Source organism: Sardina pilchardus, chromosome 18 (genome assembly GCF_963854185.1).
Source record: "Sardina pilchardus chromosome 18, fSarPil1.1, whole genome shotgun sequence".
In the NCBI taxonomy this organism is placed as follows: domain Eukaryota; kingdom Metazoa; phylum Chordata; class Actinopteri; order Clupeiformes; family Clupeidae; genus Sardina; species Sardina pilchardus.
In genome coordinates this window covers 23547726-23565225 of record NC_085011.1, presented here as the reverse complement: position 1 = coordinate 23565225, position 17500 = coordinate 23547726, and the positions used below count along the sequence as shown (strand labels likewise).

At 49.5% G+C, this 17500-nt stretch overlaps 1 protein-coding gene across 2 annotated transcripts in view; it reads left to right on the top strand.

Annotated features, from left to right (window-relative positions):
* Window positions 1-17500, top strand: part of ehbp1 (EH domain binding protein 1) — a 165161-nt gene that overhangs the window by 72978 nt on the left and 74683 nt on the right. The gene's annotated exons all lie outside the window — the stretch shown is intronic.

Genomic DNA, 17500 nt, shown 5'->3' with positions numbered 1-17500 from the left:
AACTCTCCCACTCTTGTATTGGTATTCTTGGTCTCCATGGCCTACTGTATATGAGTGCATTATTTCTCCATACCCTTTTCTCTACCATATCCTTTTCTTCCTCCCTCTCTCTCTCTCTCTCTCTCTCTCTCTCTCTCTTTCTCTCTCTCTCCCCCTCTCCTGTGTTGTCCTCTCTCCTCTGAGCCTGTAGTGAGCCCCAGTGCCCGTGCTCAGTGGGTGTTCATGCGTGCTCTGCTGTTATTTGAATATAGGCATTTATTTATTGGTCTGTTTATTATTTATGCAATTTTCTCCGCAGAATGCATTGGTGACTCTAATTAAACGCTGTGATGGTCACCCAGCTATACACACTTACACACCATTGAACACACACACACACACACACACACACACACACACACAGTGAGCTAGGGCCAGCCCACTGAGTGTGAATGGCTCTGGGGCCCAGTGATCGGACGAGGGGCTTAAACACTAGCGGCTTAACTCCACCGGGCTGCCTCCGTCTCCCAGAAACACACACACAAACACAAACACACACACACACACACACACACACACACACACACACACACTAGCGCTTCTACCACCCACTAGACACACACACACACACACACACACACACACACACACACACACACACACACACACACACCCCTCCTGAGGGGACGACTGTTTTTATTTGGCCCGTGTGATAATGTAGGCCATATTTAATTACTGCCAGACGCTTTATCACCCAGCCGCACTTGTGTGTGACTGCGGTGGCGGAGAGGAGGCCTGCCGCCCCTCAAACACGTTTAATTACCCAGAAGCACCGGCCTGTGATGGGACGCCCTCGCCCGCGCTGACGCCTCCACACGGGGACCCCAGCCTGGGCCGGAGGAGAGAGAGAGAAAGAGAGAAAGAGAAAGAGAGAGAGGGAGAGAGAGACTGACTGTGTGTGAGAGAGGAGAGAGACTATCACTAGAGGGATATTGGAACTTGCCCGTGAGAACAGGCTAAGGGGATAGGCAGGGAATTGAAATGTACTGAAGTGTAATGCCGCGTTTGTTGATTTTTCTCGCGCGCAAAATCTTTTTTAATTGAATCCGCCTCTTTAGCGAGCGCGTTCGAGGAGCCAAGCGGATCTTATGAAGCCGCGGACCGCTGGTTTTTCCCTTCCCTTTGCCCCCCCGCGGTTTGTTTGTCCTCCGTCGCGCGCCCGTCGTCTGTGTTTGTTTCAAATAAGCGCGCGCGTGTTGGTTCAGTCGCACCAGCCAAATGACTGCAGAGGAGCGGGGAAGAGACGAGGACGTGCGGTTCGATCTGGAGCGAGGAGATATCCCTTTGCTCCGTTACCGTGAGTTGGCCACACAGCAGCTGAGGGAAAGGAAGAGATCTTTTTTTCTTTCTTTCTTTCCTCCTTTGAATATGTACCAGCCTCTTTATAATGAAAGCTCACTCATACCTACACTCACACACCCATGTATGTGTGCGCGCACATAGAAATATATATAATATATATACACACGCGCGCACACACACACACACACACACACACACACACAGAGACACACAGACACTAGACATACACATGCACACACACTCAAATCACTTTCTCTCTTGCGTGTGCACACACACACACACACACACACGCACATACACGTTCCTTTCCCTCTCTTCCCGCCTTGGCGGATTACCACGGCGATCTCCTGCCATATTGTGAGGCCTGGTCGCCTCCTTCCATTTGTAGAATTTGAGATGACCTTTGCATGAATAAAGTCAAAAAGGATTAAGGAGACATTCGCAACAATGGGAGCAAGAGTAACAGATGCAGCCCACTTTGAACGTGGCCAGATTGTTGATGCGGTTTGGGCCTGTAGGCTGTGTTTACTAGGAGACTGTGTGTGTGTGTGTGTGTGTGTGTCAGCAGAGCGAAAACCCAAACACACACACACACACACACTCTCACACACACAGCCCTGAACAGTCTGTCTTGCCGTTAAAGGCACAGATGCAGATAAAAGCTAAAAAGGAAATGAAAGAATAAACAAGTGTTGAATGAAATATGAAATGTGAAATCGCAATGGTGATAGCACGTATAGCCAGATTACAAACCTCCACCCAGGATTATCAGGTTAGAGGGCTAAAAGCCTAACACAAAACAGCCAAAGAAAAGATTTGTGTTTGTGTTTGTGTGAACACAGTCATGACCTGGGAGACACAAAAATAATGATCATTTGTGCTAGATGGAACATGGTAACCTTGTTTATTTTCATAATAATAATAATATCCTTGTAATAAAAAAAACCAAAAACACAGAAACCTTTCCTCTGCTTTATGTGATTCCGCTACACAACTTAGTCCTTGAGGTATAGTATATCTAAAGAGGAATGTAACATATTGCAGTGCGTCTGGAAGGGCTTGCTGGTCGATTTCTGTGGATTGCGTTGCTCCTAAGGCATGAAATCCCCCCCCACTTCAACGCCATTCTGTATCCAATCAGCATATCAGAACAGGTGTCATCCATCAGAGTATTTCCTCTGTCATGAGCATAATTTACTGCAGGATATCACCTCCATCAGTTTAAGTGTTGGAGCTAAGAAAGCAATGTCTTTTTATGGACCCAACTGGCCTTGTTTGAAGAAGGGACTGGAAAGACAGGATTTTAGACTATATCCTCATCTATATACGTTTATGTTTTTATTGAACCTAGAAGAATGTGTGTTTTGGGCTTTCCCTCTGGCCACATGATAGCCATGCTATCCTTATCTGTCACAGTTTCCCTGCCTCCTTTTTAACGCGTGCTTGTCGCATTATCGTCAATCCCTGTGTGTGTGTGTGTGTGTGTGTGTGTGTGTGTGTGTGAGTGTGATTGTCCTCTCAGTACCTCCACCTCCCCAGTTAATTTTCTTAACACGGGTTTAGCTGAAGTGGCATATTACCTTATCGCATTATAATCTCATAGATGGGATTTGTCCAGGATGCTGCATCTGTCTTTGTGTGTGTCTGCGCGCGTGTGTGTGTGGGCACGCGAGTGAGCTTAAGCAGGCCTGGCTCACCTTTTGCATCGAAACCGGCACCTGCTCCGTCACAGAGGCGTGAGCCTGAAAAGCTACCACTGGCTGTCGTCTGAGACACACACACACGCGCGCGCACACACACACACACACACACACACACACACACACACACACACACACACACACACACACACACACACACACACATACTCTCTGGGCATTAAGACGGGATGATTCCCCATAATCCCCCTGTGCGGTCCGTGCCGGCAGGCCACTTCACACCACAGCATTTAAGACTGTGTTTGTTTTGCCAAGTCCTGGCATCCTCGTCATTCCCACCTCGTCAGGCTCAGGGGTGAAAGGCTGGTGTGTGTGTGTGTGTGTGTGTGTGTGTGTGTGTTTGCCGCTCAGACTGTTAACCTCCGTCTTCTCCCAGCCCTCTGCTCCAGGCTGTGTTTGTCCTGCAGTTTAACATTAGCCGTCTCAATACACACCTTGGGGTAGTTTTGCGCTCAGCCACCTGTAATCTTGTAGACGAGATTTTCTAAGGATGTTGACTTTGTGTATTGTCTGAGTGTGGGTATTTAGGTGTGTGTATGTGTGTGTCTGTGTGTGTGTGTGTGTGTGTGTGTGTGTGTGTGTGTGTGTGTGTGTGTGCTTGTGCACGTGCACATCCACATCGGTTTTTTGAAAGAGTTGTCTCATATTTCAGAGTTTTACATCTTTTCTAAGAGTTTCTGAGAGACTCATCCAAGTGTACGACGGAACTTTCTTTTGGACGCTGTGAAAGTAGGCTGTTCTGATTGACTAGAACCTTGCATGCTTCTTCCTCCGCTTCTCATTCGTCTTCCGGCAATTTCACCCACCCTACCCATAAAGCAGACGCACACACACACACATACAGTATGTGTACACACACACTCGCTTGCACGCACCCACACAGATACATCGCATCGCATATTATATGTGGCCCTCCCCTGCGGTGTGCTTAAAGTTTTTCCTTAAAAGACTCCACACTTAGATGCTCTGATCTGGGGATTTTCGGCCGCTGTTTTTCCACTTGATGCACTATTCCCCCAGGCTTTAACATAAAGGGGAAAAAAGCCGGCCTCCACGGCAAGAAAGTTCCGGGCCCATTTACATAAGGGGCTCGCTGGAAGCTGAACCCCCCCCCCCCCCCCCCCAACACACACACACACACACACACACACACACACACACACACACACACACACACACACACAGACGCACACGTACACACACACACACACAGACGCACACGTACACACACACACCCAACCGCCACCCCCAAGCCCAACTGAGATCTCAGCATGCGAGCGTCAGAGTGCCTGGTTTTAAGATGCTCTCGTCTGGCGGACCTTCGTCGGGCTTCATAAACTCCCCTTCCTCATCCTCATCTTCGTCTTCATCCTCATCTGAAGCATGGCGACACGCAAAGATGACATAACCAGCCCTGCTCACCAGTTTTTGTTTTTTTTTGTTCTTTTCCTTATTTCTTTTTTATATAATACAAAAAAAAATAATACATTTATTTGAGGAAAAGAAAGTAAAAGGAAGTCTTATGCCCTTATTTAAACTAAATCAAAGGCCACAAATTCAATTCCCAGAGCTTTTTTTTTTTCTCCTCTTAATTCAGTGCAGGACGTGTGAGACTTGGCAGGAGGCAGAGCGGGGGTGGCCAGGTTGCACTCTTTCATTTCGCCGCCTTTGTTTTTAATTTTCTTTTCTTTTCTTTTCCCCCTCTCCTTCAGCTCTGAAGGAGCGGCATGCGCAAATTGAAATTAGAATAAATTAGCATGGTTTTAATTGGGTTCGCGGCAGGCTGCGGTGAACCTTAATGAGGTTTCTTAAGAGTTCCAAGCGGGCCCGACGTTTCTGACACCAATGCATGCCTCTCTCTGTGTGAGTGTGTGCGTGCGTGTGTGTGTGTGTGTGTGTGTGTGTGTGTGTAGGGAGGGTCGGCTTTTTTTTTTTTAGGAGGGGGAGGCTAATGTCTTTGAAGCCCGTGAGAACGTTCTTCTCGTGCCCGTGCCCCTCTCTCCTCTTCCTGCCCTTTCCTCGGGGCTCCCGGTCACCTTGGAGAGCACGGCGTAGATCTCGCTCTGAATCGGTGCCCAGCTCCCGCCAGAGTCACGACGACACGACGGATGGCACACTCTAATCTTCGCCTGGCATGGAAAACCAGTCAGAATGACGCTTGTCAAACGCAAGTGTCCTCATCATCAGTAGTGTGCGCGGATCAAGCAAACTGCGCCGGAGTTCACCTTCCGGTTAGTCGCGGTGAGTTTGTTTTGGTCCATGGCAGAGTGCGATTACTGTGTTTACACCGGCCCCAAATGAATCGCCTCACCAAGGAGGACGGCAGACCAGAGTCAGAAATAAATCCGCTAGAAAGAACAGGTGTGAAAGCAGCCCTTGTCTATTGCTGCTCTAAATGAAGGTATATGACTGGTGGTATGTGAAATACATACACTGCTCATCTGCGCGTATGTACACTGCTTCAGCAAACTCCACAGCCAGCTAATATGTGAGGCTGCTGTGTTACTGCCTAATGAGCATCTGAGATCCTTTACTCATCCGCAAAGCCCCTCGCCGCGGCTCCTTTATCCAGTTCCGTCCACCTTTTATCCTCCCCTCCACCTCTGGACCTCGTCCATCATCGCCTCTTCAATCTGGAGGGATGGGTGCCGTGGTGCGTTGTTAAACCCAGGCAGGGGCTCCGTTACCCTGGCCGCCCAGAGAGCACCTGTGCCTGAAGGGGCTCTGGATGTGGAGCTCTACTGTGAAGCTCACCTCACCTCAGACCCAATGACAGCAGGGTCATAAAGACCCCCCAATGTGCCCTCCCACTCTTCCCACCGCCACCACCCTAATCTGTGAAATATTAGGAGAATAATCCTCGGTGTGGAAAAGCAGGGCAGTGGGCCTCCTTGGCCTCCTTATTCTCCCTCGACTCTTGTTGTGGTCTTTGTGGACTCAAGAGGGAGGACTGGATGACCGGACCCTGGGATCGGCTCGGATGGACCTCCACGGAGACCGAATGGCCATAGCGGCCATCCAGGAGACTGGCAGTCGGCCTCAAAACTCTCAACCGCATTAGATTTCTTTCTTTTCATCAGACATATTTGAAAGGAGTTGACAGAAATCAAGTTGTTTTTTTGACTGATTTGACCAGGTTACTGATTCATCTTGTGTGTGCAATTGAGATTGTAACTACATCTGAAATTAGCTCAACAGGTTGAGCCTTTTGCCATCTCTGTGAAGAAGGTAACTGCAGTTGGGTTCTCATATTAAATCTCATCAAAGCATTCAGCATCACAAAAGATTAATGATTATATCTGATTGATCAAGCTTCAGGAGTTTCTCTGTGTGTGTGTGTCTGTGTGTTTTGTTTGGGTAGGTGTGTGTGTGTGTGTGTGTGTGTGTGTGTGTGTGTGTGTGTGTGTGTGTCTCTGTGTGTTTGCAAGCTTGCTCATGTCTATCAGTAATTCCTCGCTGAAACAAGCCGGCGGAGTTGTAGGCTGTGTTTTGAGCCGGTTACAGTAATACCGCTATCATTATCCTCCCCTTCCTCTGTGTCTGTGAGAGTGTGTGTATGTGTGTTTCTCTCTGTGTGTGTGTGTATGTGTGTGTGTGCAGTTCATGAGTTAAGCACTTGAAGAGCTCTCCAATACCCACGCCGACTGGTATAAAAGGTTTACAAAGCGGTTTGTAATCTTCCTTTGGTAAGGCCTTAGTTTTATCTGCCAGGGATTACAGTACTGCCTTTTGGAGCTGCTGAAGAGAGAGGAAGAGAGCGAGAGAGAGAGAGAGAGAGTGAGAGAGAAGAAAGAAAGAAAGAAAGAAAGAGAGGGAGTTAGAGAGCGAGGGAGAGCAGAGAGCTAAAGGGAGGAGGAGGAGGGGAAAAAATGAAAACAAATCTTGGTGTAATCTCCAGAAAGAATACCTGTTTGAGTGAGGGAAGTTCCCTGGCCGCCCATTTTTTTTTCTTACCTCCTCCTCTCCTTTTTTTTTTTTGAAAATCTCATAATCCTCCCATGTTTGATGTCTCAGAAGCTAATGGAGTTTATTAGGGTGGCCAGAAAGACGCTTTGTCCTTCGGCGCGCTCGCCTACAAGAGGGTTTTGAATGACATGGCGGAGACTGGGGAAACGAGGGGCTGGGGTGGGTTCAAGGGTGGGTTGGAGGAGGTGGTGGGACTCTGTGTGTGTGTACACGAGAGATAGTGTGTGGTGAGGCTGGGGATGGGGGGGGGGGGGGGGGGTAACTTTAGCTTAATCTGCTCTTATCCTGCCCTTAGTCACAGGTGTGTGGGCCTAAACCCAGAGGAGTTCTTCAGCCACCCACCAACCACCATGACTGCCATCTTCCTCCTCCTCTTCCTCTTCCTCTTCCTCCTCCTCCTCCTCCTCCTCCTCCTCCTCCTCTTCCTCCTCCGCGTCCTCCTCTTCCCTCCCTCCGTAGCCCTCATGATCAATACTGTGGCCTTTGGAGCCACGGACAGCTCCCCACCTCCCCACCTCACTTCCCCCTCTGTCCCACCAGTGCTCCTTCAACCTGAAGTGGCCACCTCAAAAATGTAATTAAATTAACCCCCTCTCTCCCGCTGCCCGCCCCTCACCCATCCCAAGCTCAGCGTCCCCACCATCCAAACAGGCTTTGCCATCAGAAGTGGGCGGGTGGGGGGGGGGGGGGGGGGATGGAGGAATGACTTTGGAAATGCCTCGGCTTACAAATGAGCCTGACTGATGTGCTTGTTTAATTTTGTGTGTGTGTGTGCGTGCGTGCGTGTGTGTGTGTGTGGCAGGGGAAAGTGGCGTAGTGATAAGGCTATAATTGGCTCGTTATGGAGACCTCAGTCTCAATCACTTCCTCTCTCTGATGGGCTTCTCAAGAGAGACTGCTGAAGTTATGAAAGCAGGTGAGTGCATGTGTGTGTGTGTGTGTATGTGTGTGTGTGAATGTGTGTGTGTGTGCGCAAGTGTCCAACATGGACCACAATGAGGTCTGCTTCTAGCCGTTGTTTTAGGGCTTTCCCTCAGCCATAAATCCAGTCATGTCAGAGTTCTAGTGGCCTGTCTGTGAAAGGTGAAAGGTGAAAGGGTACTGGTGCTGTCACCAGGACAGTGATGGATGCCATGGCACCCACTTTCTCACACACACACACACACCCTCCAGCAGCCGTTGGACTGCAGCACCTCCACTAACATTTATCACCTTTGAAGTGTGAGTGGAGTTTAATGGCCCTGTTGTTTTCGCAAGGTCCCGCCTGCGCCTGTCACTTAGACTTGTGTGAAATGTGTGTGTGTGTTGGAGCGCAGTGACACGGTGTGTAGGTGTGCATGAATGCTTGTGTGTGCAAGCTCATGTTTGTGTATTTAAGCCCATGACTAAGCTAGTGAATACTGTAAAAACTGTGTGTGTGTGTGTGTGTGTGTGCGTATGTGTCTTGGAGAAAGCATATACGTATGTACAGTATGAGTGTGTGTGTGTGTGTGTGTATAATTGGGAAGTGTATGTTTGTGTGTGAGTATGCGTATATAAGAGCTCTTTCATTAGCCTAAGTGTTGCCTGGCCCACTCATGTCTCTGAAGCGTGATGGTGTTTGATGTCATCGAGAGGCCCTTGCTTCTCTCTCTCTCTCTCTTTCTCTCTCGCTTTCCCTTCATTTTCCCTCTTTTTTTCCACTCTTTCTTTTTTTTTGTTGCATGTTTCTGAAGGCCGCTTCCTTGCCTGCTCATCGATCAGGTGTGCTGCCCGCACCCTCGCTCGGCAGACCTATCGACGCGCGCTCGTTTTTGATCAGGAGGCCGCCTCCTCCTCTTGCTCCTCCTCCTCGGTGGCAACGTCGGGGTGACTTTGTAATTATTTTCATTTTAATTGCTTTGGTTATCACCTCCTCTCATCGCATAAGGAGCCCCGGCCGAACTGGACAACGGCGACGCGTCGCTAGCTTCACAAGCTCTCTCTCTCTCTTTCGTTCCCTCCCTCTCTCTCTCTCTTCCTCTCTTTCTTTCTCTTGCGCCTCAGAACATCATGTGCAAAGTGTCGGCCTTAATGAGTTTTCAGAGGCGAGCTCAGATTAATTGATAAACGTGGCTGTTATCGGGGGGGGATCGGTGAACTCATGCACCCTTAATTTGTTTGTTGAAGACTGCAGTAAAAGAAGATTAATGCCATATGGATTTGGGCTGGCTGTCGGCTTTTTCAGACGTGCTTGGCTTTTCTTTATTCCGTTCCTTCTTTCTTCCCGTCTTTTCACTGTCTCTTTTGCTCTCTCTCTCTCCCTCTCTCTCCTCTCTCCCTCTCTCTCTCTCTCAGGTCTCTTGAGAGCAGACCAGGTGGGCAGAAGAGTCCCTCTCTCCATCCCTCCCCCCTCTCTTGTCTTTTGTGATATATATAAGATATGTCATTTTTTTTTACGGCACATGCAGCTGTGGCATTTGTTATTGCCAGCGCCGTCTTGTCTCTGTACAGGCGAAGTAATGATTCCTTCACGCTTAAGACGTGCCTGAATACAACTCCATGCCCAAAGAGGCAGGCTGAATTTAAAGCATACAACAAGCCTTAGTGCCTGTATGTGTGTGTTTTTGTGTATGTGCACATCACCCCACCCCCCACGCACCCCCTCCTACCCCCCTCTGTCATTCCACCCAACTCCTAACAGGATGCCATCCTCAATAATGTCAGCGCTCTCTGCCTTCCCTGCCTGCTCAGCCAAAGCTCATTTGCAACAGGCGTGAGGTTGGGTAATGCTGCTACCGCTGCCTCCTCCTCCTCCTCCTCCTCCTCAGTCGGCAGTCTTAAAGCGGTGGCTTACACCTCCTTAAACGTGTTTCACATGCAGAGCTCAGGCAAGAAGGAACGGCGGCGGCGGTGGCGGCGCTTTAGCTGCTACCTTCCAAAACAAAACCGTGCACGCACACAGACACCCGGTAAAATATGAATGCGCGCACAGGCGTACGGATGCTCTTTCAAAAGGCGTACATGGCTCGGCTTGTAAGAAAAGGCCCCCAGAAATTCAGTTTAGTCACACGTTTATCGTTTTTCTTTTTTTAATGTATTTTAAGCGTGCACACTGCACACCCCCGTCGACATTCACAAGGCTCCTTTACCCGCTGTTGGCCTTGCCAAGGCGACAGCGTGCCACACAACTTCCCTGCGCGCGTGTGTGAGTTCATCTGGGGGTGTTGAGCAGAAAAAAAAGGATGCTTCTGGTTCAATTTGATGCGAGAGTGGCTCTTATGTATCTGCCTGACGCGGTCAATTCAAACCTGGAACCGAGCGCGGAACAACGCCGGGAAATGTCACCCACATGCCTCCCCGTGACTAGTGCGCTTGTGCCGTAGAAATTGCAGCTTGGATCCTTCAGCCGGTCTCTGACTTTGTGACTTTGTGAAGAGACTCTGTGTGGTAACTCCGGGTGTCTCAGTTCCTCTCTCTCGCTATCGCTCTCTCTTTCTCTCTCTATCTCTCTCTCTCTCTCTCTCTCTCACTCTGTCCTCCATCACTTTCTCTGTCCCCCCCCCCCGCTCTGTATATTAATGTGTGTTGCTGCGGTCCACTCGGCTTCCTCGGGAGCCTTTTGTCTTCTGCGCTCGTCGCTCTGCTACGACATCTTCATTTGCATAATTGAACTTTTGATTGGACTCGGTTCTGCCTCCTCCGACAACCCCCCCCCAACCCCCTCCACCTCCATCGAAAAAGTCTCAGAAGTCGCTTTTCTACGCAATTTCATGGGCAAGGTAATTTGAGGCTTTTGACCAAAGGCCGAACACCCAGGCTCTGATTAAACAAATGAGGGTCTCCAGATTAAAAAGGACAGTAATGGGAGAGCCATGCAAAGTAAAGGATTTATTACCGAGGGACATCACCACAAGATTGCTTGTGCTACACTGACCATATTGATGTTGACGCAATATTTCATATGCAGCTGTGTGAGTGTGTGTGTGTGTGTGTGTGTGTGTGTGTTTTGGGGGGATGGGGTTCTTGTATGTGTATGTGGGAAAATGTGTATGTGTGTGTGTCCATGTCTGTCAGTGTAGGTGTGGGTGTGTGCGGAGTGTTTCGGCTCATCTGTCTTGTCTAATTAAGCCGTCAGGCTTTACCTGTGCTCGCAGGTGAGGCTGTGTGGCGCGGCAGCTCGCCTTCATGTTGCTGGATGTGTGACGGCTGTTTCTCTCGCCCCGAGACATTGACTCAGGTGGATCAGAATGGAGCGCGAAGGCTGCACCAGCATGCATCCCCCATCCTGGCTTGTTTTCTTTAAACTGTGCCACGCGAAGTGTGTGTGTGTGTGTGTGTGTGTGTGTGTGTGTGTGTGTGTGTGTGTGTGTGTGTGTGTGTGTGTGTGTGTGTGTGTGTGTGTGTGTGTGTGTGTGTGTGTGTGTGTGTGTGTGTGTGTGTGTGTGTGTGTGTGTGTGTGTGTGTGTGTGTGTGTGTGTGTGTGTGTGTGTGTGTGTGTGTGTGTGTGTGTGTGTGTGTGTGTGTCGAGTCGCACATGCCGCATGTTTTTCTCCCTCGCTTGTGTGTGCGTGCATGACTGACTGTGTGTGTGTGTGTACACCCTGTGGATTGTTTTGCCTGGGGCACCCTGAGCGGATTACAAGTTTTAAAGAGTAAGAGATTCAACACCTCCTCAAATCTGACATTTTTTGACACCCTTTCATGAGTTGAAAGCGCGATGGGGAGACATTTAAGGCCCCCTTTTTTCTCCAGCTCCGAGTTGTAATTTAAAGTAATTCGTGCGGAGGTCATGGCTGCCTTTCATTCACAATTTTAGCCTGGAGTGAGTGAACACAGCCTGCTGCTCCTCGCTACTCTCACAGCCCCTCCATGGAGATGCTCGACAGGACGCTGTGTGTGTGTGTGTGTGTGTGTGTTGTTTCTCCCTTGTCCTATCTGTGAAAGTACACTCTTACACACAGTCACACCTTAATTTACTCATGCACACTCACACTTACAAACATCCATGCAAGCACATGCACACTGCACATGTCTCTCTCTCTCTCTCTCTCTCACATACACACACACACACACACACACACACACACACACACACACACACACACGCATGCACGCACACACTAATTGTAAAGATGCACACATCTAAAACAAGAAGCTTGTGAGGAAGTCACATCCACAACTTGTGGCTTTAGAGTCAGTTGATGGAGTGAAGTCGCTCCTGGTTGTCTGTGTTGTGGTGAGTCTGAGCTGGGATTTAGGTAGGCCCCACCTCTGCTCAGCTAGTTGGTCTGGTGTACAATAAAGAACTAAAGAAAACGCAGGCCAAGCTAAAGCTGACCAACCAACTGCCAAACGGTTGCATTATACACATCTCTGTGTGTGTGTGTGTGTGTGTGTGTGTGTGTGTGTGTGTGTGTGTGTGTGTGTGTGTGTGTGTGTGTGTGTGTGTGTGTGTGTGTGTGTGTGTGTGTGTGTGTGTGTGTGTGTGTGTGTGTGTGTGTGTGTGTGTGTGTGTGTGTGTGTGTGTGTGTGGTGCGGCTGCAGGTGTTGGCATATTGGACAGAGCAAAGGGGGTGAAGTCTCCTTCTCAGACTGACCTCGCAGCTGCTGTACCCCTCGCATTGCTCCCCGTCCGCCATTGTGCAGAGATTAACTTCTTCTCCTCCCCCCACCCCACCACCACCGTCTCCGTTCTCCCTCGCTCTCCTCCTTTTCTCCTCCTGCCATCTCTTTACCGTCTGCTGGTGCTGGCGGTGTGTGTGTGTGTGTGTAAATTTGTCGCTGACACCAAGGAGTCATGAATAATGAATCCCCCCTCCCTTCCTCGGCTCATTTTTATTTTTGGCCGATTTTGAAAATGTTCCACATAATTGACAGTTTTTTTGTGCGGCGGATGGTAATGAATATCCCTTTATTTTAATATGTAATGTTTGTGGGCAGAGACCAGGGGCACTCTCTAATCCTGCCCCCAAGCACAGGAATGAGGAAAAGACACCCCCTCCCAACCAAGCCCCCCTCCTCCCGCTCCCCCCAACACACACACACACACACACACACACACACACACACTCTGTCACCCCCCCCCCCCCCATCCTTGCTGTCACCCCCAGCCCCATCTCCCCTCTGCCCTGGGCGAGACACCAAAGCGTTTGATAAGTAAGTACATGTTCCTGCCACACAGCATTTCCCCCACCACGCTTATCGCACAGGGGGGAGTGCAACATCCCCCCCCCCCCCTCCCAAAACACACACACACACACACATACACACACCTCTTCGAAACACTGTACTGTCAACAGCTGCTGTAGTTTGCAATTGAACTAACTTTCTTCATCGTTCTTGGAGATTCGTTTTTCAGTGTGAGCGCATGTTTGACATAAACACTCACTCACACTTGTGTCACACACACACACACACACACACATAGGTTCACCACACACACACACACACACACACAGAGCGCAGACCCCTGAGGCCTCTCATCTATCCAGTCTCACAACCTGTACGTTGAGTTGCGAATCCAGTCCAGGCAAGGAGCGTTGGAAAGCCTCGTAAACGGGAGGCCTGGGCTGAAGCTGTGCCGAGGCGCGCTCCTCCGTATTTATTTGTGTTTGTGTGTGAGTGGCGGCGCGGCTCTTGTGCGGATGCTGACATGTCCGCCTCGCCTGGAGAGCGAGTGCCCCCGCCGCCATTTAGAGTGTGTTGTGTTCTAATTGCTCTAATGGCACCTGCCCGGTAATCCCAGGTAATTATTTTGCTGAAATTAGACAGCTACTTTTAACATCACTTGAAAGGGAAAAGATTGCCTAAGGTGGGCAGCACTCTCATTTTGTAGGGAGGTTATTTTGTCTCTTTCTTTCTTTCTCTTTTTCTCTCTCTCACTGTTTTTGTCACCTTGTATTTTTCCCATGCAGCTTTGTCTCTCAGATTCTCTCAGATCTTTTTTTTCTCCCTCCTTTTTCGTTCCCTCTCTCACTCTGCTCTGTCTCGCTCTCCTCCCTCTCTTTCTCTCTTTCTCTCTCTCTTACTCTCTCTTTCTCTCTCTCACTCCCTCTCTCTCTCTCTCTCTCTCTCTCCCCTTCTCTCTCTCCCTTCGTCTGCTCCACTGAGCTTACACAGTCGATCTCATCAGAGTGAGTCCACAGTGCCGCTCCCCTTATTGGATTTGAGGCCCTTCAATGGAAGGAATGAATTTAACATAATTTAATAGTAAAATCAAGGCCCAGGGCCACTGATCCAGAAACGCTGCTTTGATGGGGTCGTCTCTCCCAAGATCCGCATGCCAGCGACCTTCACAGATGACGTATGTGTGTATAGATGTGCTTAAAATAAAAGAGAATCCAGCAAGAAATGGAACCAAATTTCCACCTCCCTCATTGGCCTCAGTGGGCCCTGTTGAGTCACTTTTTTTGGTTGAAAACATCTAACTCCTTTTGAATGGCAGTTTATAGTTATGACCTTTCTTCATTTCACTCAGCACTAGAGTACACAGTCAGTGCTGATAATTATTGTAAATATTATGTGTGTGTGTGTTTGTGTGTGTGTGTGTGTGTGTGTTTTATTAACCCGTTGCTCAACAACAAGGCAGTGCACAGGAGTATGTCTGATGCGTGCCTCTCCCCGTCTGGCTTGAGCTGGAAAGGTTAAGGCGCTCTTTTAAAGATGAGAAGGAAAAGTCAAGTGCTGTGGCCCGGAGGTTCCCCAAGGGCCCTGGAGGCATACAGGCTCCCCGCCTCCCCGCCTCCCTGCCCCTGAGAAGCCAGGCAGAGGTTAGCTTCCGCCACTGTAACCAGAGGAGAAAGAAACCCGTTTATTTATTTGTGTGTGTGTGTTTGATGTGCCTCTGGGCCCCGAGGCTCCTGGTCCGCTCTCACGACTCCGCCAGACACACACTGGCGAGCGCTCAGCACAGCACACCTGCGAGCGTGTGACAAACCAGGTGGCAATACCGCACGTACAGTACATCCATCGGTGCCGTTCGTCAGTGAGCACAGTACGTGCATAGATAGATAGATAGATGGATAGATACCTTACTGATCCCCAAGGGGAAATTCACACATTCACATCACGGAACGAGTGCAGAGGAGTGCACGTAGTATCTGCAAGTATGTAGTTTTATAAAGGGAACAGGAGAGTTGTGTCTTTGTATAGGTCAGGTGTTTCACCAGGCTAGATCTTTCTAGTGACTTCTCCGAGTGCTATCCAGAGGGACCCAGATGTTTTCCAGGATCCCTCCTCCAAGAGAGGCATTGTTCCTGGGTCTGCTCCGGCCTCCACTCCCCTGTTAGCTTCTCTCCTCTTCCAAAATGGCCGCATTCCTCAGAAGTCGGCGGCACCTTGCCTTCTGGCCTGACCCTTTATTCACCTCTCCATGTTCCGATTGTGCTGTGTTGAGTTTTTATTTAGCCACTCTGAACGCCACGGCCCTCCTAATCTTTCCCTCCGCTGATAAGTCTCTCTTCTGCCGCTCTGGCGTTCTTCCTCTCTTTTTCATCCCGTCTTCCTCTCACCACTCCGTTTCCCCTCTCTCCATCTCTCGGCCTGTTTGTTTACACAGAAGAGGCTAGGTAATTATCCTTCCATGCTTCATTATCAGTCATCACTCTCTCCCTCTCCCTCTTCCTTGCATTTAGTCTCTCTCTTTCTTTCTCTCTCTCTCTCTATCTCTCACTCTGTGTCTCTCTCTCTATATATCACTCTGTGTCTCTCTCTCTCTCTCCCTCTCTCCCTCATACCCTCTCTCTTACTCTTTCTTGCACCCTCACTCTCTCCCCCTTTCCATTTGCTCCCTACTGGTGGTGCTCCTCCTGCAGTGCCCCCCTCTGGCCAATGGGGGGCGTTGTTAATCTGCAGTGAGCAGGCAGGCAGGCAGGCAGTGAGGGTCGGCCAGCCAGCCCCTGTGCAGGGTGCTTATCGGGGGGGCAGACAGCGTAACCCTTCCCCTGGCTGATGGGCACAGATAGCGCTCCTATGGAAATCTATTCCTTCAGGTTGTTTGTTGCCTGATTACATGATTTAGATTTTATATTTAGATGGAGGAATCCATCACGCACACACACACACACACACACACACACACACACACACACACACACACACACCATCACCACACACCACCCCTACCCTCCCACTCTTCATCTGATATGTTTTAGTTTTGTCTCACCATTTCAGATCAAAAAAGGAGAAACGAAAAAAAAAAACACCACTGGAAACTATCTTTGTGTGTGTGTGTGTGTGTGTGTGTGTTTAGTGGTGGATATATTGTTTGTGTGTTTAAAGCAGCTGTAGCCTGGCTAGCCTACACTGCATTGGTGTGAATGAGGACACACAGCAGCAGGAATGCCTTGTGCTCTGTGCAGATGCGATAGCTGTGTGTTTGTTGCCCTCTGTGTGTTGTAGCGCAGCGTTGTTGTGTGAATGTGTTTGCGCGCCGTGATGCTGTGTTGTGATGTGGTGGATGTATCGGTGTGTATGGGTTTAACTGGAGCAGTTTGTTGGCATGTTTGTATCTCACCTGTGTCTGTGTGTAAGGCATTAGCATACATTTCTGTGTGTGTGTGTGTGTGTGTGTGTGTGTGTATGTGTGTGAGACAGAAGAGGTTTACTGGCGCGTGTGTGTGTGTGTTTTGTGCAGACGGGGGGACGGCCGTAAGCTGGCGGCAGTGCCGGGGCCATTTTAACAAGATTACGTCAGAGAATGCGCCGACTCCCCGAGTGGCCTGTGAGCCGCCGGAATCTCGGCGTTCCGTGGATTTGCCTGGATTTAAAAAGCCGGCTCCCTCTCAGTTTCCCACATCTCCCCCAACCCCCCACCCCTCCACCCCCCCTCTCTTCTCTCCATCCAAAGCCGGCCTCGATAAGACTTCAAAGGCGGACACAATTAATAATGTGTTTACATTATCCATGGTCATATGCAGCTTTTTGCCTGACCCCCCTCATTAAGACGAGCATGTAACTCTATTGTGTGGCCGGGAGTCCCTGTGTAAAAGCCTCTTTGTCTCTTTTGAGCAGTTTGATTCTCTGTTTTTTTTTTATTTATTATTGTTTCCATAAAGGCCTAGCTGGACTCCGACGTCAGAATTCTGATTAGTGGGGACAAAAAAAATGCAAGGATTTCGTTTGAAACCGTTTCACCGATCTGAAAAGAGCAGCCATTTTTGAGCCCTTTCGGCTTTTGTTTTTCGCACAATGGCGAGCGCTGGCACTCTTGTTTTGGCCTTAATGTTACAACAACCAGTAAATATTTCAATTTCCCATTCTGTTGAAGAGGAAATGTAAGGTCCTCTTTTGTATTTGTCGTGTGTGCGTGTGTGCGTGTGTGCGTCTGTGTGTGTGTGTGTGTGTGTGCGAGAGGGAGGGAGGGAGGGAGAGTGAGTGAGTGCAGGATTCACACACTCCAGTGGGCAGAATTCTCCCAGGCACACTCTCACCTGCACAGACCCCAGCCTGGCCCTGAACTTCTTATCGCTCTGGGCAACCCATCGCCATGCCTACAGCCTGCTGTCTCCCCCTCC